General features: G+C 41.9%; 1 long non-coding RNA gene and 1 other non-coding gene across 2 annotated transcripts; one reads left to right on the forward strand and one right to left on the reverse strand.

Moving 5' to 3' along the window:
- Positions 1–507: 507 nt before the first annotated feature.
- On the reverse strand, positions 508–12,761 carry LOC124606890. The gene is made up of 2 exons (XR_006978745.1): positions 12,591–12,761; positions 508–753 (listed from the first exon to the last, which is right to left on the reverse strand). It is a non-coding gene; the product is annotated as an uncharacterized LOC124606890 (long non-coding RNA).
- On the forward strand, positions 12,258–12,332 carry Trnas-cga. Its single transcript has one exon. It is a non-coding gene; the product is annotated as a tRNA-Ser (tRNA).
- Positions 12,762–23,271: the final 10,510 nt, after the last annotated feature.

Consider the following 23,271-nt stretch of genomic DNA (forward strand, 5'->3'; position numbering starts at 1 on the left):
GGCTGGTACTACGGCCAGAGGTGGTTGTTCCGTGTACTGATTTCTCAGGATCTATGCACCCAAATTGCGTGAAAATGTAATGACATGTCAGTTCTAGTGTAATATATTTGTCCAATGAATACCCGTTTATCTTCTTGGTGTAGCAATTTTAATGGCCAGTAGTGTATACTCGAATAATACGATAAGTGCATATGCGAGTAGTAACATAGAAATCATAACATAGCCGGCTTGTGTGGCAGAGTGGTCCTAGGCGCTTCAGTCCGGAACCGTGCTGCTGCTACGGTCGCAGGTTCGAATCGTGCCTCAGTCATGGATGTGTGTGATGTGCTTAGGTTACTTAGGTTTAAGTAGTTGCACGCCTAGGGGACTGATGACCTCAGATATTAAGTCCCATAGTGCTTAGAGCCATTTGAAGGATTTTAGAACCATAACAAATACTTTTCGCTACACAGTACATTCTGATCGGGTTGGCTTTAGGTGATGCAATAATTGTGAACACCAGTTGCTGAGAGAGAGAGTTTATTGACCAGTTGGGAAGGGAGAGGTGCAAGCGAAGCCGATGGTCGTCGAAGCCGTGAGACGAGGTGCAGCGGGCGCCTAGCCCACCACGTAGTAGGGGTAGCCGTAATAGTAGACCTGCTCGCTGGGTCGCAGCGTCTCGCGTGCCTCAGCCGGGAAGGCTACAGGCACAGGCAGCGGCAGCGGGCCGGCCAGCGCGGTCGCCACGGCGGCCAACAGCAGCAGCGCAAACACCTGCCGACAAAAGAAAAACGATCTCAGTGATAGTGTTGTCTCTGTATGAGGGGAACACGTGGCAGAATATTAAATGGATAGGTATAACAGCTAGAGTAAGCACAGCATCTGCGCAGCGCAACCGCGTGAGTGGCATTCGTTCTTCGCCGCTCGCTTTGCACGCGGTGCGGGAGCACGCGTCCAGCAGTTCCTTCCCTCGCTATCACATGAGTGGAGCATCGCTGAGTATTGGGAAACAGGCGAGTGGCTCAGCCACGCGGTGAGGAAACTTGGGTTCTACACAGTTGCGTTAAAGTGTCGGAATGCATTTAGAATTATATTTTCTTTCTATCTGTCGATTTTCCATATTTGAAGTGGAGTAAGTGTATACTGTATACCTGAGGTTCACCAACTGTTACTACAGCAACTGAGTAAGAGTATGTACACTGAAAATTAAAGTGGTAAGTCAATCTGTATAAATAAAAACTAAATGCTTTATATTAGCAAATACATCAATTGAGAAACTCTGCACCGATTCGGCTAATCATTAAAAATCTTTTGCAATAATCCATATACGCATTCTAAGGAAAGAAAAATTTCTTGGAAAATTGGAAAATTCGGAAAAATGCAGAAAGCGCTTTTGCTATAGGGATTTTTTATGAACTCAAGACCACAACTCACGATTCGAACGATGGGTATGCGTAATTTTTTTGCTTTATTCATTATGATGAAACAAAAGAAAAGTTTGGAGTAGGTATTAAATTCCATGGAGAAGAAATAAAAACTTTGAGGTTCGCCGATGACATTGTAATTCTGTCAGAGACAGCAAAGGACTTGGAAGAGCAGTTGAACGGAATGGACATTGTCTTGAAAGGAGGGTATAAGATGAACATCAACAAAACCAAAACGAGGATAATGGAATGTAGTCGAACTAAGTCGGGTGATGCTGCGGGAATTAGATTAGGAAATGAGACACTTAAAGTAGTAAAGGAGTTTTGCTATTTGGGGAGCAAAATAACTGATGATGGCCGAAGTAGAGAGGATATAAAATGTAGCCTGGCAATGGCAAGGAAGGCGTTTCTGAAGAAGAGAAATTTGTTAACATCCAGTATTGATTTAAGTGTCAGGAAGTCGTTTCTGAAAGTATTTGTATGGAGTGTAGCCATGTATGGAAGTGAAACATGTTAGATAAATAGTTTAGACAAGAAGAGAATAGCTTTTGAAATTTGGTGCTACAGAAGAATGCTGAAGATTAGATCACATAACTAATGGGGAGGTATTGAATAGAGTTGGGGAGAAGAGGAGTTTGTGGCACAACTTGACTAGAAGAAGGGATCGGTTGGTAGGACATGTTCTGAGGCATCAAGGGATCACCTATTTAGTACTGGAGGGCAGCGTGGAGGGTAAAAATCGTAGAGGGAGACCAAGAGATGAATACACTAAGCAGATTCAGAAGGATGTAGGCTGCAGTGGGACTGGGAGATGAAGAGGCTTGCACAGGATAGAGTAGCATGGAGAGCCGCATCAAATCAGTCTCAGGACTGAAGACCACAACAACAACATTATGATTCTGAAGAAGATTTCAGGGAAAAAATCGGACAACTACAAAGGTATGTCGGTAAATTCAGGCAAACTGCAAAGATCTTAATCGATTAATGGATTTCAATCAAACTTGGTACACATGTTACTATCTGCCAACAAATAATGTGGGGGTAAGAAGCAGCAACCACCTACTGCAGTGAGCGTGATAATGTGGAGAAAGAATGGCGGAGGGGGGGGGGGGCAGATGGACAGATAGAGATGGAGAAGGATGAGATAGTGACAGATAAGTGGAGGAGAAGACGGACGGAAGAGATTGCTAGAGAAAGGGAGAGGAGGAGATCAACAGGAGATCAACAGAGAGAGAGAGAGAGAGAGAGAGAGAGTGAGAGAGAGAGTGGGGGCGAGTGGAGGAGACGGACAGTGAGAGAGGGAGGGAGGGGGAAGTGGACAGTGAGAGGGGCCAGGAGGCAACAGAGAGTGGGGGAGGAGGAGACAGAGAGCGGGGAAGGAGATAGTGGGGATAGCAGGAGATTTGACTTCGGAGAGGTGGAGAAGGACAGAGGTGCAAATGGACAGAGGGGGGAGGAGCAGCTGGACAGAGAAAGTGGGGAGTAGCAGATGGGCAGAAAGAGTGGCAGGAGGAGGTATGCAGAGAGCAGGGGTGGAGGAGCCTGACAGAGACAGGGGGTGAAGGCGGTGGTGAGAGAGGAGAGTGGAGGAGACGAACAGAGATAGGCTGAAGGAGGAGCTGGTAGAAGTTATTTATTTATTTATTTAGCGTATGGCAAGTACAAATCACGTATGAAAAATCTAAAAGTACATAACACACAAAACAGTTACAATATCACAAACAAACATCTAGGTTAGAAATATAATCGATTGCACTGGTAGTCGCATCCATGAAGTCCCTTGTTGGCCCAGGGTAGGCCCTCAGAGGGCATTCTACCACGATATGGTGAATTGTCTGCCTGTCAGCGCCGCAGTCGCACTGTGGTGATGGCACTATGCTCCATTTGTACAAGGAGTCCGCACAACGGCCGTGGCTCGTCCTGATCCTGTTAAGGGTAGACCAGATTTTGCGGGGCAAGTCAAAGCCCCGAGGTCTGTTAGATGTTCCCAATAAGGTGTTAACCTGAGGCGGTAGAAGTATACACAGGTAATGCTGCGAACTCAGTAATGAATGCAGCTGAGGTCATCAGCTTAACTGTGGAACTGTAAATATTCGTGAATGACTAACTGATGAAATAACTGTCGCCTTTAGTCTGGAATCAAATTTTAGAGACTTTCTTTACCCCTACTACTTCTTCCGCTCAACTGCTCCTTCAGAACCGAGTTAACGAATTCTATATGCTGCAGCAGATGTCCCAGTAAACTATCCCCTCTTTAAGAATACGTCTTCCATAGACTCTTTTCATAACCTATTCTTTCTAGTATTTATTCATTTATCATTTTATCTGTCCGCTTTATTTTTAAAATTCTTTGAAAACATCACATTTCGAATTCTTCCAACTTGTTCTCCTCCAGAAAAAGCTGCAGAATCTTGTACATAATCGTTGATTGTTGGTCTTCCATGACCTTCCATCCACAACAATATAATGAATGTCTGCATAGCGTTACGGTGCCGTAGCAATACGAAACATTGACGATGGACCATACTAGAAGAGTTACCCACTACCTGAGATCTATTTCCTCTAACTGACTGACTGGAGCAGTGTGAGCAGCTTCACCTCCAGTCGAAGTGTGCCTGCCCACTAGGTTCCTAGACTTACCATAGATGAGTAATTGATCATTTGTGCTACAAATAGTAAAGACCAAAACAAACGAAGGTGTGGAAGCTTTCTATCCACCAACCTGTCGTGTAGTGACGTGTGGGAATAGTGCAGTGGCACTTCTGAAAATTTGTCGATAAACTTCACATTTTGTTAGCCTCCTTAGAAATGCAGAAGCTTTTCTCTTAATCCCTGTTACTACTATAAAGTTACTTAGCCTACAGGTTCTCATTTTAGGCTACAAATAGAATATCTCAATAAATGTTAAAACACAACAAACGACAGTAAATTCGGTATTGGGCGTCTCACCGCTTCCAACATTTCATTCAGTCCTTTCTGAACACGTTATACTACAGATGTGCTGACAGAAACCCTGCACAGAGAAGAGATGGAGCAAAATTCACCAAATACGAAATACTGTTTACGATTTTTGCAATAGCCAGAGAGGTTATTTAAATCACTCGGAATGCAGGTCTCAGGCAGTGTAACGTATAGCGCTACGTGGACAACGGAGAAAGATATATAAAAGTATATTGTCTTGGAAACATCGCTATAGCGCTATTGTTTTGTTAGGATGGCCATCGGTTCCAGCAAAACTGCTTCTTTCATTACTAAATGTTACTTTCGCAGATGCTATTAGCTGTTTTTGGTGCTTATTTGGGATCAAGGCTCGATAGTATACGTCAACAGCGTCTGTTGTAGTAACACTAGACTAAGCAAATTTACCTATAAAGCAGAATATTAGAATTGCTATAAATTAGCGAACGAAACAGAGAGCTCAAAATCAGGAAAAGCTACAACACATATTCAGATAATAAAACACTACGCCATATTAACGAAAAATTGACGATTAACAACGCTTCAGCGATTTAATTAGAAAAAGGCAACAGTCTATTCACCATCAATAAAAACGACTGTATACAAAAATACCAAATGTTAGTGGTAACTTAAATATTCATTATAAAAACAGTACGAAAATAAAATCCTGATGTTGTATTTCTCCAACTTAGGGTGACAAATTAATCGACTTACGATTTCTGAGAAAGTCATAATCAGATGATTACAGTGAAACGAAAGAAAAAAAGGAACCCTAAAATACTAAAAATCTAAATGATAAACTCAAATCAACTTCGAATACAGCTACATGCACTGTGCAGCATGGATGGTCAATGCAAATTAAAATATTGTGTAGTGATGAAAAATATTGAATATGCAATGTAGTGGCACAAGTATCAGCAGTATAAATTCGTCAAGGTCACCACACAGTTAAAATGCCGACATCTGCCAACTGACAGTAGCTCCTTCATGGACGATGAACGTCCTTAATATTACTCAACTCTCTCAAGGTATGAAAGCGCCAGGGAGTAAGTTTTCACGGTACACCTTGAGATTTTAAGGGATTTAGACCCATAAGGAATGGAACTGGTAGGGCCTATATCATTTATCGAGACAAGATCACTCTACTCATGTTATCAGAAGCGGTACAGGAACAATGATTTGATGGGAGTTAGGAGCGGGTGAGATTGAAATAAATTTAACGAAATTTAGCACACAGGCAAGCGTTGACCTGCACACGCTGCTGAACAATGAAACGGAGGAATAGGTCAAGTAAGGTAGACTTGACATTTTACGCATCCATGCAGGCTGTGCTGCGTTAATTACGAATGGCTATGTTGAATCTCGTGATATCTATCTGACGAAACGAGACATCATTTGGAATATTGCCTCTCCATTTCGTTACACTGAGCGAGCTTCGTACATGTAAATTCTGTCTATTCAAGGTGCCTTTGTCGCCAGCCACTGCAATAAGCATATTATAATTAGTGGACGTTTCATTAAACACCATGTAACATGTTTGAAGGTTGACTGTGATGAAGTCGGTTCATTCTCAACAGCGTTGTTGAAAACAGTAAGAAATTTGAAATTATTTGTGCTATTAATAGTATTATCTCAATTGCTTTACACCCGTCATTGGAAAATGTTCCTTGAATTCCCTCTTTGTTTATGTCTCAATGTTATGCAAGCCACAGGAGAATTATTGCTCTACAGGATTACAGAAACTGTTAACAATTCATTGGCAACACAGTGGTGTCTTTTAAGCTCATGCGGAGTATGGCATCTACTTAAACTTACGCGGAGCTGGTTGTCAACCGATACTGCAGCCTACTGTGTTGCGGGCTAGTCGAACTTACCTCTGCAGACTGCGGTTAGGGATCCGATACAGCGAGCGCTGCAGTGGGGAGTAAGGCGTATCATATGACTCACTGGTGGCCGCTAATCCGGAAAGCTATTCAGCAGAGCTTCTGCGAAGTTTAGAAAGTAGGAAAGAGCTTTTGACATAGGTGAAGCTGTGAGGGCGAATCGTAACGCGTTTCTGGATAGTTCAGTAGCAAGAACATTGACGAAGAAAGAGATGCTCAGATTTAAAAAGATGTAAAGTAGGAGTGCTGTGTTTCACCATTACTATCCAATCTACACATCGCGTAAGCGATAATGGAAATAAGAGTGTTTCAAGAGTGGAATTAAAATCCAAGGCGAAAGGCTGTCAATGAGGAGATATCCTGATGAAATTGATATTCTCATAGAAGGCAAAGAAGAACTACAAGATGTGTTGAATGGAATGAACAGTTTAATGCTTATAGACAGCGAGAAACTTAGCATCAAAATTGAGGATCACCAAGTAGACGAAGTTAATTCTTGTACCTAGGCAATAAAATAACCCATGACGCACGGAGCGAGGACGACATCAAAAGCAGACTAGCACTGGAAAAGAGGGTATTCTTGGATAAGAAGCCTATTAGTATCCCTTAATTGAGGAAGAAATTTCTGAGAACATACATATGGAGCACAGCAGTGTTGGTAATGAAACATGGGCTGTGGGAAAACCGAAACAGAAGAGAATCGAAGCGTGTGAGATGTGGCACTACAAAAGAATGTGGAGAATTTGGTGGACTTATAAGACAAGAAATGGGAAGGCTCTCAGCAGAATCGGCGAGGAAAGGAATGTATGAAAAACACCGACAAGAAAAAGGTGCAGATGATAGGACATCTGTTAAGACACAAGGAAATAACCTCCTTGGTACTAGATTCAACAGTAGAGCTTAAAAACTGTAGGGAAAGACAGAGACTAAAACACATCCAGCAAATAAATGGGGAAGTAAGGTGAGCACTCAGACGAAGAGGTTGGCACAGGAGAGGAATTCGTGGAGGGACGCATCAACCAACCAGAAGGGTGATGATCCAAATAAAAAAGCTGCTACAGATAGCAGTGAAAATCTAAACAAGGACCCTGGAATATATAACATACCCTCAAAATCATTCAAAGCCGTTGGAGTGCTATCCGTGATAAAACTATTCCAGTTCGTATGCTAGATGTATGAGACAGGCGAAATATCCGTAGACGTCAAGAATTCCCATCAAAACGACGGTAAGAGCAAAGAGCAAACAGATGAGAACATTACCGAAGAATCAGTTTAAAAGTCACGCTTGCAATATACTGACTTGAATATTTACAGAATAATGGAAAAATTGGCAAAAGCCGACGCGACGGAAGATCAGTTTGAACCGAGGAGAAATGAATGAACACGTGAGGCAATACTGATCGTATGACGTGTTTAGAACGAGAGTTTGAAGAAAGGCAAATTGTGTTTATACAATCTGTAGATTTAGAGAAAGTATTTGGCAACGTTGATCGAAGTACGCTCTTTGAAATTCCGTAGGTGGCAGAGATAAAATAGAGGGAGCTGAAGAGTATATACAACTATTACAAAAACCAGACTGCAGCCGAAGCACGTGACATGGAAGTGGTGGTTGGGAACGGAGTGAGACAGAAGTTGGTTCGAGTAATGATTCTCCACTTGAATTTAAACGCCACTCACGTTTAAACCATGGGGACTCCGCAAGAAGCTTATGTGTCTGAGTATCTACGTCCCGCAGTCACACATAGAACTGACAACGCTGCCTTGATCTACTCATCGCGAAACCTTTACTATTCCTTACTAGTCCGAGAATACCGTGCACGCCGCCTCATCTTCCGAATCCATCTTATCGCTCCTGCATGCTTCCTCTACCAGTTGGAAAATTCTTTCAGACTGCTTCCTCAGATTTTTCAAACATCTTCGTAAAACCCATACATCCCGTAAACTCTAAGATCGAAATCCTACTGACTCTCTAATGCAATACTGGGTTGCTGCCGCGGCTACGCCAACATATATCACACTTCGCCCCTCACATCCTCCATATCCTATCCCTGCCTCCCTCTCGACATCTACCAGATATAACCCTAGTCTTATACTCATCACTTAGAACCAATACCTCAACCAGCCTCCGAACCCACACTCGCTCCATCCTCTTGCAGCCCCAAGATACACATTCTACTTCCCAACGCTACATCATTACACCACTCTCAGACATAGCAGTCTGTTTATTATATTCTCCTATTCTTCCTCATTCCTCTATCCTTCCTTCCTACCCACACACCTAGAGCTGACTTAACCTGGTCTTCTCAAAAGTATCATCATTATCATCATCATCATTTTAACACCAGCACGCTATCGCCAACTATGTGCTGTAGTAGATAATAAAAGCAAACATTTTTATTTCTTTTAATCCTATTAGTTTCACATAATCTACTTGAAATCTACAACTACATGTACTGCATTTGACTGAAGAGCAGCAAGGATATACGGCATCCAGCACGTTCCGAAGACCTGCCCACCTTCCCGGACTCCCCAGTGTGGGTGGAAAGAAATTATCGACAGACCCATGTTTTACCATCTTTTATGATACGTTCATTAGTTATGCGTCGTCGCTGATTTAACCTAGCGACTCACGAGCAACATGTATTCGCCGTTGCTTTTGTTCCAAAATTTAGCAATTTTGGAACAAATTTCGCTGTTATGCTTTTCATACCCACAGTATCCGAAAATATTTCATGGCATGAACCAGCTGATATGCCGACATCATCAGCGACTTCTCTGATTGTGATTGGGTCATCGTTCATAATCATTTATTTCACTTCTTCCACGATTTTGTCTTTGACGATGTGCTGGAGAATCCATCGCACTTGTCATCATCCACGTCTTCATAGCCTTCATTGAGATGCTTCGACCGCTCGTACATCCTTGTTTTACTCATAGCGGACTCACAAAAACAATATTTAACGTTTCTACAAGTAAACATCCGATATGTGTAACACACAATACAAGAAAGTACAACACTCGTGTTACTTTTGAACACACCTCATACACAGTCACACTTGCTGCCGAAAGGCAGGCGTTGGTGCATAAAACCTCCGAGACTTTTCTGTATCGTTCTGTTACATGCTATGTACTGTACGCAGCACTTCTGTCATCCATTTGAAACTGTTGCCTCAGGGAACTGAAATTTCGTTCGAGGTTTATAATATATTTATTTTTAGTTGAATCGGCATTTGTTTCTGAACGACCTGATCAGTTCCTCACAGTTATAGTACATGGGAATTCGAATCTGGTGGAGATGTAGCAAGCGCTCCTGTGTTCTGAATACCGACGATGTGTTTGCTATACATAACATTACACACATATAAGTAATTCACCGAAGGAGCTGCATTTGGTGATATTAGACCCGTCTTACGTCAAAATGCTGATTCTCGAGCCTGTTTTACATGAGCGACTGTGTTGACTAAATCGACTACTTGTGGTGAGTGAGCATCGTGCGCTAGCGAGTAAATCAGCCGCCGACAAAGCCACGAGTGAGTCGGTGTTGTCACTGACTGATTGATTGCGCCCAGTGCAGTGCTGTAAAGTTCTGTGTGTGATGAAGACTGCGAACGTTCTAAACAGGGAACGGTTCCATCATATATTAACATCGCAAGTTAACCGACTCTTGACAGTCATGTTCACAAACGTTGTGGTAGAGGACTTCGTGCTTTTCTGTCTTACTAATCTTCGTCTTATTGTACGCTCCGTTTTTGTGATACACTGCTTAAGACTGCATTAGGATTTCATTTTTGTCCTATGTATGCTCACACAAGAAGGACCAAATATGTAAAAGCAAAAAAAAATTATTTTATTTTTTACGATACCTTGAAAATAAAAATCCTACACTTATTTACACAAGAACATAAATAGAATTTTTTTTCAACAGTGATAGTGACAGCCGTTCTGAACGAAAAAAACAACATATTTTTATATTACTTGGCACTAAAAAGGTACTACCGGTATGTAATTACTTGTAAATATTGCACGAGGTGATTTTATTTATATTCAACTTTGAATCCATCAGGAACCATTGTGCACAGTGAGTGTAGACAGTAGGGAAGGAGTGGCACTCAGCAGTCAGTCGCAATTCTGTTAGGATTTATTATTATTGTAAATCTAGATTTTGGCTATAAGTAGCCATCTTCAGTGCAGTTTCTTTACAATTCAACAAACTCGCGGCAGTTCATGTCACCACATTGGCGGAAAGACACTTTTGTATGTTTTCTCTAGAAAATAAATGTTGATATTTTGAAATGTTTGAACGACAATTTTCGTATTCTTTCAGTTCTCAGCAGTGTGGAGACTTTGCCATATCACCTTTGTCAAGAATGCTCACTCTGAATTTCGCTTTCGTCTTTAACAAAATATGGTGTGATTGCTAGCTCGTGTATTCTGCTGTTACTGTATTTCAACCTTTTGTTAGAGCAGTCCGTCATAACCCACACTTCCACCGTTCGGTAGTGGGCTAAGCTGCAGACAGCACTCAGAGCACTCGCAGTTCTGAGTCCGATGTGTAGGCACAAGTGACCACTAGCGACAAACGAGCCTAAATTCGGAACTAAACACACTAAGGACGTTGCAGTAGGTGTAACTGGCACAATTAGTCAACAGAGACAAGAAAGTAGCTCGTGTGAAAGGACCTTTACAGATGGGGTACAGTAGACATAAACAGATAATGTGATTAGCTGATTGGACAACATGATTGTGGAATAACAGCGATTGATATAAAATTAACTTAGTATTAAGAAAACAGTCTTAATCGCGTTTTTTTATTTATTTAGTGCCGACCGGATTCAGTCCATCGCAGGGGCCATCTTCAGGGTGAACATGTGAAATTACAATGCATATCTTAGACAAAACTAATGACAACCATCTTATAAGAATGGATTACGTAAATATAATGTTTTACCCGCTGGTCGACTGCTGATGGCGTCACAAGGTGTGGCAGGAGACTGTAAAGAATTTACCTTATGCCTGAGTTTATATAGCAAGCAATGAGCACGTAAGCGTAAGCAACGCCTCCGGCGGTGACCGATGGTAGACGTCTAGGCTTAAAAATTGAAGTATAAATACAATTTGTGTTCAAATGGTTCAAATGGCTCTGAACACTATGCGACTTAACTTCTGAGGTCATCAGTCGCCTAGAACTTAGAACTAATTAAACCTAACTAACCTATGGACATCACACACATCCATGTCCAAGACAGGATTCGAACCTGCGACCATAGCGGTCGCACGGTTCCAGACTGTCGCGCCTAGAACCGCACGGCCACTCCGGCGGGATCAATTTGTAAAGTTTACAACGCGATTAAGACTGTTTTCTTAATACTACGATAATTGGGTGCTGACGAGTACTGGTGAAATGAGTGGTTCGAACGACAGCAATGTCAAGGGTGCCCATTTTAAGGCAACTCTAAAAATGGGCTGAGCAGGAGTTAGGGAAGAGATTGGAAATCGTATTAGTAAAGTGAATGGGAATATTAGGTACTGCAAGATGACTGAACGTTCGTTCGTAGATCATATGTAGGGGGAAGGAAGAAATTAGGGCTAACCGTCCCATCGACGACGAGGTCTTTAGAGACGGAGCACAAGCTTAGACTGGAGAAGGAAGGGAAGGGAAATCGGGCATGCCCTTCTCAATGGGCCGGCCGGGGGTGGCCGAGCGGTTCTAGGCGCTACAGTCTGGACCCGCGCGACCGCTACGGTCGCAGGTTCGAATCCTGCCTCGGGCATGGATGTATGTGATGTCCTTAGGTTAGTTAGGTTTAAGTAGTTCTAAGTTCTACGGGACTGATGACCTCAGAAGTTAAGTCCCATAGTGCTCAGAGCCATTTGAACCATTTGAACCTTCTCAATGGAACCACCCCGGCCCTTATGCGGTTTAGGACAATCACGGAAATTCTAAATCTAGATGGACGGCCGGTAGGTAGGAGGTACTGGAGGAAGTAAAGCTGTGAGGACGGGGCCTGAGTCGTGCTTGGGTAGCTCAGTTGGTAGAGCACTTGCCCGCGAAAGGCAAAGGTCCCGAGTTCGAGTCTCGGTCCGGCAAACAGTTTTAATCTGCCAGAAAGTTTCGGCCGGTGATATGATCAGCCGTCCTCTGTTAGAAATGTAGCACATCGCTTTTTTTTTATTTTCTTTTTTTATCGGAAACGTGGTACTTGCAACACTAGTACGAGCGATATATATATTGTGAGGCTGCATCATGTCGCAATAACGTGGACATCGGAAAATGCCTTGAACAGCAGTGTATGAGTGAATGATACAATGGAAAATCGTCTCCCTTCCCCCGACGAGAGATACTCACGAAAACCTTCATAGTGCAGCGATGAGTCTCGAAGCGGGGACTTGCTGGAGACTGACCGGTGCCTTGGCCTTATATACGACGCCGGAGGTCGTCCTAGACGTCTAGGCCAAGGTCAGAGCGGCTAGATCAGCCGCGTCGGTTACCTAACAGCGCGCAGCTGGCACGATCCCCGCGTGTGGAGTCCCCAAGGCCGTCAACACTGCCGGCGACGACAGGGGGCGAGGAAGCGCTGCATGGAGTGGCGCCAGCGCGTGCAGCGGAGGCCACGCCTGCCGAGGTGTCTGTCCCTCTCCTCTTTCCACCTCCCACGCGTTTTCTCCCACCTGTCACCGTGTCAACAGGAATCTTTGCCCACTGCTCGTTTGTGATGCTACATCTACATCTACATACATACTCCGCAATCCACCATACGGTGCGTGGCGGAGGGTACCTCGTACCACAACTAGCATCTTCTCTCCCTGTTCCACTCCGAAACAGAACGAGAGAAAAATGACTGCCTATATGCCTCTGTACGAGCCCTAATCTCTCTTATGTTATCTTTGTGGTCTTTCCGCGAACTTAAGTTGGTGGCAGTAAAATTGTACTGCAGTCAGCCTCAAATGCTGGTTCTCTAAATTTGCTCAGTAGCGATTCACGAAAAGAACGCCTCCTTTCCTCTAGTGACTCCCACCCGAGTTCCTGAAGCATTTCCGTAACACTCGCGTGATGATCAAACCTACTAGTAACAAATTTAGCAGCCCGCCTCTGAATTGCTTCTATGTCCTCCCTCAATCCGACCTGATAGGGATCCCAAACGCTCGAGCAGTACTCAAGAATAGGTCGTATTACTGTTTTATAAGCAGTCTCCTTTACAGGTGAACCACATCTTCCCAAAATTCTACCAATGAACCGAAGGCGACTATCCGCCTTCCCCACAACTGCCATTACATGTTTGTCCCACTTCATATCGCTCTGCATTGTTACGCCCAAATATTTAATCTACGTGACTGTGTCAAGCGCTACACTACTAATGGAGTATTCAAACATTACGGGATTCTTTTTCCTATTCATCTGCATTAATTTACATTTATCTATATTTAGAGTTAGCTGCCATTCATTACACCAATCACAAATTCTGTCCAAGTCATCTTGTATCCTCCTACAGTCACTGAACGACGACACCTTCCCGTACACCACAGCATCATCAGCAAACAGCCGCACATTGCTATCCACCGTATCCAAAAGATAATTTATGTAGATAGAAAACAACAGCGGACCTACCACACTTCCCTGCGGCACTCCAGATGATACCATCACATCCGATTAACACTCACCGTCGAGGACAACGTACTGGGTTCTATTACTTAACAAGTCTTCGAGCCACTCACATATTTGGGAACCAATCCCATATGCTCGTATCTTAGTTAGGAGTCTGCAGTGGGGCACCGAGTCAAACCCTTTCCGGAAGTCTAGGAATATGGCATTCGTCTGATACACTTCATCCATGGTTCGCAAGATATCATGTGAAAAAAGGGCGAGTAGCGTTTCGCAGGAGCGATGCTTTCTAAAGCCGTGCAGATGCATTGACGGCAACTTCTCTGTCTCAAGGAAATTCATTGTATTCGAACTGAGAATATGTTCGAAAATCCTTCAACAAACCGATGTTAAGGATATTGGTCTGTAATTTTGAGGATCCGTCCTTCTACTCTTCTTATATACAGGCGTCACCTGCGCTTTTTTTCAGTCGCTCGGGACTTTACGTTGGGCAAGAGATTCGCGATAAATGCAAGCTAAGTAAGGAGCCAATGCAGTAGAGTACTCTCTGTAAAACTGAATTGGAATCCCATCAAGACCTGGCGATTTATTTATTTTCAACCCATTCAGCTGCTTCACAACCCCAGGGATGTCTATCACTATGTCCTCCATACGGGAATCTATACGAGACTCAAACGGCGGTATGTTTGTAGGATCCTCCTGCGTGAAAGATTTCTCAAATGCTAAATTTAAAATTTCATCTTTCGTTTGCTGTTTTCCGTTGCCACGCCAGACTGATCAGTGAGTGACTGGATGGAAGCCTTCGACCCGCTTACCGATTTTACGTAAGATCAGAATTTCCTTGGGTTTTAAGCAAGATCTTTTGCTAAGGTATGACGGTGGTAGTGGTTGAATGCTTCGCGCAGCGCTCTTTATACAGCAGCACGAATCTCTACTAACTTTTGCCTGTCGTCACTCTCCCGATCTTTCTTGTACCGCGAGTGCAACTGTCTTAGCTTACTGAGCATTCTCCGAATTGCGCTGTTAAACTACGGTGGGTCTTTTCCGTCCGTAACCCACTTTTTTGGCGCATACTTGTCCAATGCGTGATTTACAATGTGTTTAAAATTTGCCCATGATTCTTCCACGTCCATCGTGCCGGAAGTAAATGAAGTCGATTCATTTACTAAGTGGGATGCTAACAACTGCTTATCTGCTCTTTCTTGTAAGAATACATTCCCAGCCTTCTTGACAGACTTTTTAACTTTCGTAACCATAGTCGTAATGACAACATCATGATTACTAATCCCTGTCTCAACACTGACACCGTCGTAAAGGTCTGGTCTGTTCGTGGCTACCAGATCCAATACATTTCCATTACGCGTTGGGTGTCGATTTAGCTGCTCAACACAATTTTCGGATAATGTGTTCAAAAGTAATTCACACGACGGCTTCTCTGTACCACCTGTAATGAATCCATAGACATCCCAGTCTATACTAGGTAGGCTATCTCTACAGTGTTGGGATGCAGATACCAATACTCTAGCTGTCCTCCGATGAGAATTCTACGCAGGGAATCCGGCGTGTTAATTATGTTGAGGACTTTCTTCTCAAAAGTTAGGTACTACTTCTGTTTTCACTTTCCCGTACATCACATCCGACATCTACATATACATCTACATGGATACTCTGCAAATCACATCTAAGTGTCTGGCAGAGGGTTCATCGAACCACCTTCACAAATCTCTATTGTTCCAATCTCGTATAGCGTGCGTAAAGAATGAACACCTATATATTTCCGTACGAGCTCCGATTTCCCTTATTTTATCGTGGTGATCGTTCCTCCCTAACTAGGTCGGTGTCAACAAAATACACTCCTGGAAATGGAAAAAAGAACACATTGACACCGTTGTGTCAGACCCACCATACTTGCTCCGGACACTGCGAGAGGGCTGTACAAGTAATGATCACACGCACGGCACAGCGGACACACCAGGAACCGCGGTGTTGGCCGTCGAATGGCGCTAGCTGCGCAGCATTTGTGCACCGCCGCCGTCAGTGTCAGCCAGTTTGCCGTGGTATACGGAGCTCCATCGCAGTCTTTAACACTGGTAGCATGCCGCGACAGCGTGGACGTGAACCGTATGTGCAGTTGACGGACTTTGAGCGAGGGCGTATAGTGGGCATGCGGGAGGCCGGGTGGACGTACCGCCGAATTGCTCAACACGTGGGGCGTGAGGTCTCCACAGTACATCGATGTTGTCGCCAGTGGTCGGCGGAAGGTGCACGTGCCCGTCGACCTGGGACCGGACCGCAGCGACGCACGGATGCACGCCAAGACCGTAGGATCCTACGCAGTGCCGTAGGGGACCGCACCGCCACTTCCCAGCAAATTAGGGACACTGTTGCTCCTGGGGTATCGACCAGGACCATTCGCAACCGTCTCCATGAAGCTGGGCTACGGTCCTGCACACCGTTAGGCCGTCTTCCGCTCACGCCCCATGTAGTGGGACGAAATTAAGCGTCACCCATCCACCAAAGTCAGCCCAGTTTGCAGGTGACTATAAGTTTAATTTAGTTTTGTTTATGTGTTCTTATTATTTGTAATAAATGTGAATTATCTAAAAGTTTGTATTTTTTTATGTGTTTCATGTACGGAGAGGTCGGCGCAACGAACGGGGACAGCATCTTCGTTGCCGCGACCAGAGAGGAAATTGCTGGCCGCTATACGTCGCGGGTCGACAGCCAAGGAGCAACAGAAGATCCTGGAACCGAGTTGTTGCGTCGTGCTTCTAAAAATTAAAAATGAAGTTTTATACTCTTTTTGTACAACAATGACATCATATAGATCTTAATCTTATTGAAATGTTAGTCACTGTCTGTCAACGCTCAAGTTCACATCTGTATATGTAGTAAGCTAATAAAATAGTGTATGCTACTAAAGTTGAAACACGTGTCTTGAAGATTTATTTATGAAGAGTTATGTGAACGGATTAATAATATATTTGACAAGATCATTGATTCAGACAGCGTTGGCCGAAACTTTGAATCTAAAAAGTTTATTTAATGTGTGATTCTGATATCGATTAGATCAAGATAACGTGTGTCGATATAATTTTCTGAGGAGAAACAAACGAAATTTAAATTCGAAAAAGTTACGAAAACCAATTGGCCCAAGTGATGTAATTCTCTGCACACGACTCAACTGATGTTTTACAGTTTCGTTCAAGAACCATTCTATGACAATTTAAAAAGAATATGAATCATTTTTGAAGTGGGTCGTAACTGACGTAGGTGACGAAGTCTGCACATGGTCATATATCAAACGAAAACAGCAAGCGTCGTTACACCACACCGTGGCGACCTTAGAAACAGGACTTGTGTGCAACTAAGGCACACAGGTACGAAACAAAACATCAAGAGTCCTTCGGAAGTCAACGCGAGTTTTCGTGGAGCCTTCACCAGCCAGCGGCGACTTCGTGGGTGTGGGCATCTGACGGAGCCGCAGCCAAGCAGTACGGTCACGCAGTTGTTCCACGAGAAGGCGCATCTGTTGGGCAGCAGCTGAACGCTGCAAACCCCGACAACCTTTTTTCTCCCTAAACTGATAGGCCCAGTACGTCAGCTGCGGGCCGTTCCTCCGGCTGGTATTAGAGGTGTTGCTGAGGGCTTCGCCTGTCTACGGCGGTGCCGGGCGTGGTTGCAGCTAGCGACGTTTCCGGTGTTCGACTCAGCGTCCTGCCGGTTGCGGAAGCGGGGTCGCAGCATCTCAGCGGCTGCATCGACGGCTGTTACATCTGCAGCCCATAGCAGCACACTAATCATCGAGAACTACAAATTACAATATTAGTGTCCGGTGAGTTTGTTTCAAGTTGGAAGTGGAGTGTTGTACATAGGAAGTGTGCTTTTACAGGATTGTTGATTACAAGTCTGCGTGTGTAAATAGTTAATATCTTACAATAATGTCGGGAAGTGAAATGTCAGACGAAGAGCAATCTATGTCCGATAGGAGCATGAGAGCCCTTTTTAGGGCGATCGCTAAATTGAAACAATCTAACGAAGAATCTACTGCTAGATTAAAAGAGGAATTAAAACAGTCTAACGGGGAATCTACTGCTAGATTGAAACAGGAACTAAAACAGGAATTAAAACAGTCTAACGAAGAATCTATGGCTAGATTAAAACAGTCTAACGAGGAATCTACTGCTAGATTGAAACAGGAACTAAAACAGGAATTAAAACAGTCTAACGAGGAATCTACTGCTAGACTTAAAGGGGAGCTAACAAAATCAACAGACAGGTTGCAGGAATATCTTAATGAAACCAGTCGAGAATTAAGTGATAAAATAGAGTCTTCTAAAGTTGAAATGCAGGAAAAATTAGTAGGACTTAGTAATAAGATTGCTGATAATTGTAAAAGGTTAGAAGAACATATCCAGGAATCGCGCGAGGAAAAAGCTCGCATGCGACACGATATTACTGACTTATCCGAGAGACTAGATAGTGTCAATATCTTAGTTGTAAATGAAATACAGAAAAATAACGATATGTTACGAGATGAATTTTCTATGCAAACAGAAACTGTTCGTAGAGAATTATTGAAATCTATTAAAGAGGTCTCTACCAAACCTGTAGAGATTTCTTCAATAGATAATGTAGAATTAGAGACATTAACTCATCAAGTAGAAAAGGACCATACCGAAATCGAAAACATGAAATTTTTAATTACTGAAATATGCAGTAATCTTGAGACTGCCAAAGATAATAACATTGATGAAGGTACAGAGCGTTCACATCGTGAGCACAGTGAAGAATCGATATTAGCTAATCGAGTATCCAATACAGAAATGCGGATACAGGAAATTACTAAACGGTTATCGGAATTAGATAATAACGAGAACATTTCAGGTAGCAGAGGTAATAACATAATCAGAGACAACAGTCGCATCGAATTTGCTAGCTCGGACGACAACAATATGAATAAAGCAATCACGGCAAGCCAATCCGATGCAACTCCGTCTCTGCAATCTAAACAAAATCCGACTATTTCTCTCGCAGAATGTCTGGATGACATAACGACAAATTCAAATGTAGCAAGTCGATTTCCTGTATTTAAACCAGGAGGCGAACTTCACCCTATAATCTTTATAAAAGCTTTTGAAACATCATTATCTCCTAAATGGAGTAATGAAAAACGCATTCAATTTGTAATAGGACATTTAGAAGCAGAAGCTGCGGAATGGGCAGTACTGCATAGAAATGAATTCAGGGATTGGGATGATTTTGTTAAGCAGTTTAAACAAAATTATTGGTCAAGAGGAAAACAACAACACTTAACTTTAGAGTTGTTAGACCCTCTTCCATATTCTAAACGGTGGGGAGGTTATAGGAATTATTTTGAATGGCATTTAAACCGTGCTAAATTAATTGAAGAAGCAATTATTGAAAGTCATTTAATACGAGTCCTAATTAGTAGGTTACCGTATTACGTAAAGGAAAGAATGATAGAAAGAGAATGGTCACAGCCGTGCGAATTGTTAGGATATTTAGAGCAGTTAGATATACTTAATAGAGAAAGGGAAGACGAGAAGTTTAGATTTGGTAGAAATGACAATCCTCGAAACAATAATAATAATTCAGAACTACGAAAAGCTAATAACAACAATCATAGCCGGTTCTGTTATATAAAACGTCAATCTAAAGATAAAGAGAGCCAACAAAATCGTGGTAATAACTCTAAAGTGCGGAAATTATACAATAACGATCATGAGATAAATCATCCTCAAGTAATTAATGAAGGTCAAGTGGTAGGTGACGTCATCATAGAAAGTTCGGAAAACTAGTGAAGTCCTTTAGTACGGGTCAACTAAAGGGAACTATTGGTCAAGATTATACAAGACCCAATTGCAATTTATCATTAAGCTGCCAAAAGGACGGTGACTGGCAACAAGATTTACTTCAGGAAGACAATCAGATAAGGGAGAATGTAACTTATAAACCCGTTATTAAAGGTTATATTAAAGATACCGAAGTAAATATTATAGTTGATTCGGGTAGCGAAGTAAGTATTTTATCCAAAGAATTATTTCAGCTTAAAAGGAAATATTGGAATTTCCCGACTTTACCTGTAACTGGGGTGAAAATTATAGGAGTTACTGGTAAAAGAAGTCAAAATATTACTGAAGAAGTTTATGTAACTTTTGAAATTGCTAAACAATTAATTGCTCACTCTGTACTCGTCGTAGCCAACTTAAATGTGGCCATAATTTTAGGTGTAGATTGGCTGTGTAAATATAAAGCTATATTAGATTTTAAAGATTCTTCCTTAATCATCCATAAGGAGGCATGTACTTTTAAAGTGAGGTTCTCTAATAGTCAAGTACCTGAAAATTGCTACGAATCCTTACAGATTAAGTACGCACCGACCGTGAATCTATTAACAGATTTTAGTGATCTTGGGTATGCAGTATACCAATGTCAGGCTAGTAATAGTATCGAAACCGAAGTGAAAGAAAAATGTTTATCTACGAATTGTCTATCCGAGCAAGAAAAGGAAGAGTTGGAATCTTTGATGTTAGAATTTAGAGCCGTCTTCTCAGATGAACCGGGGAGAATTAAAGATTACGTTTGTAAACTTAAGATTAAAGATAAAAAACCATTCTTTAAGAAACCTTATCCCATTCCAGTACAATTCAAAGAACCGGCTAGTAGAGAAATAAGTAAGATGCTAGAACAAAACATTATCGAACGATCATGTAGCGCTTTTAACAGTCCGTTGTGGGTAGTTAAGAAAGCTACTGGTGGGGTACGACTGGTTCTGGATGCCTGTGAATTAAATAAAATTATAGAGATGGAAAGAGACAGACCTATTCCTATGGAGGACGTACTTCTTAAGATCGCTGGTTCTCGTTATATGAGTACAATGGATCTAACCTCTGGCTACCATCAAGTAACATTACACCCGGATTCACGGCAATATACGGCTTTTCTTTTTGAAGGCAGATCATATCAGTTCCAAGTTTTACCTTTTGGACTTAATATATCAGTGTCAACTTTCATTAGGGCATTAGATTCTGCTTTGGGTCAGCAATCGTTACAAAAGATTATTTTATATGTAGATGATATTTTGGTAGCTACTAAAACGTGGGAAGAACACGTAACGATATTACGGGAATTGTTTAACCGTTTAATTGACAGAGGAATTACTTTAAAATTATCTAAGTCTTACTTCGGAAAGGAGGAAGTGAGATTTTTGGGGCATATAGTGGACAGTAAAGGTATTAGGCCAGACCCAGCACGTATTGAAGCTATTGCTCGATGCCCGAGTCCTAGAAATCGGAAACAATTGAAATCATTCTTAGGAATGGTAGGATTCCTGAGAAGATTTCTTCCAGGGCAGGATATTGTTAATCCTACATTACTAGATTTATTGAAAGAGAAGTCAGTATGGCTCTGGGGACAAGAGGAAGAGGAAGTTTTTAATAAGATAAAAGGAGCGTTAACCAAAGCCAAAATGTTATACCACCCAGATTTCGATCAGGACTTTGGTATGTGTACGGATGCCTCTGATCATGGTGTGTCTTGTGTAATATTCCAAGGTGATCTGACCAATGAAGAGGGATTATATCGGCCTATTGGATTCGCTAGTCGAACTTTAAATAAACATGAAAGAAATTATTTTGTATCCGAGAAGGAAGCTCTCGCAGTGGTATGGGGTTTTCAACGATTTAGAGGATTATTAATGGGAAGAAAAACAATTGTATATACTGATCATCAGGCTTTAATCTTTTTGAACAATTGCCGGTTACTTCACCGTAGGCTATTACGTTGGGTATTATACTTGCAAGAATTTCAGTACGAAATTAGGTATATAAAAGGATCTCAGAATGTAATTTCAGATGCTTTGTCAAGGCTTCCCGTAGGAATGGAGAATATTAATATTGCAGAAGAACCAGGAACAAATTATCATGTTTATTTCCTTTTAACTAAGGAGAACGAACGTAAGGTTAAACGGATAGTAACTGCTGTTAGATGCAATCAAAGAAATGACGATCAATATAGGGACCTTATACAAAACCTTAATAATGGGGACGAAACAGTTAACACCCGGGGTGTGTGGTTATATTTTAACGACTTGTTGTATTGGAAAGCACAGAGGGAACACCAGAGATGGAAAATCTGCATTCCGAAAACTGTTGTGGACGAGTTAATTACTTATATTCATGAAGGTTACGGGCATTTTGGAATTCATAAATGTATTAAACATCTAATGAAGTATTATTATTTCAAAAATATGTCACGTATTGTGAGAAGTATTATTAGGGCTTGTGAAACCTGTCAAAAGGTTAAAGTTAATAACAAATCCAAGCGTTATAAATTATATGCTGTAATTCCTCGAGGTTTGTGGGATCTACTATCATTAGATTTTTTCGGCCCTCTGCCTCGGAGTTCAGGAGGATTAACATATGTGTTTGTTGTAATGGAATGTTGGTCCAAATATGTGAAACTGTATACTTTGAAACGAGCGAATACAGCAAGCGTTATACGCTGCCTCACCCGAAATTACTTTGTTAACTGGGGCATTCCTAAACGACTTATGTCTGACAACGGTAGTGCCTTTATTAGTCAAAGATTTCAAGATATGATAAGACAATATGGAATCAAACATATCTTAATTTCGAAATATCACCCTCAAAGTAATTTAGTAGAAAGAGTCATGACAGAATTAGGACGATTATGTAGAACTTATTGTGCACGTAAACATACTCGGTGGGCCAAACTAATGCCTAAATTCGAAAAGATATTAAATGAATTGCCTCACCTAACGACGGGATTATCACCTATAGAAATTTTAGGCAAACGAATTATAGGTGAGCCTTTACTAGCTGCTTTACCTTGGCCACCAGTAAATGAGATCCAACAATGTATCCCAGACGAAAAAGTTTGCGAACAGATTGTAAAAAGTGCCGAACGGAGAATTAAAAGTTATAATCAACAGGCTATAGAACCCTCATTTCAGGTAGGAGATCTTGTGTTAGTACGATCTCATCCTAAAAGTTCTAAGATCGGTAAGGAATGTAGAAAATTCTTCTTTATCTTTGAAGGTCCATATGTTGTACATAAGATTGTACATCCCAAAGCATTACTTCTTATGGAACCTTCATCAGGTGTAATTAAAGGATTATATAGTGTTGATCAAATGAAACCCTTCATTCCTAAATAAGTTAATATTTAGTATATGTTACACACGGAAGAGCGTTCATAGTTTATTCATGTGAAGTTTTTCGTGATAGTTACGTGTTATTTTAAATAAATGACAGAAAGCTTAAACATGTGTTCTACAATAATCTACTGGTACTTCAAAAAGAGAAAGATAACTAAAAGGGGGGATTTATATGGAGGAAATTTTGCTCTTAGGTCTAAAGGAATTTTGCGTATTTTAAATTTA

The sequence above is a fragment of the Schistocerca americana genome, chromosome 3 (genome assembly GCF_021461395.2).
Source record: "Schistocerca americana isolate TAMUIC-IGC-003095 chromosome 3, iqSchAmer2.1, whole genome shotgun sequence".
NCBI classification, from domain to species: Eukaryota; Metazoa; Arthropoda; class Insecta; order Orthoptera; family Acrididae; genus Schistocerca; species Schistocerca americana.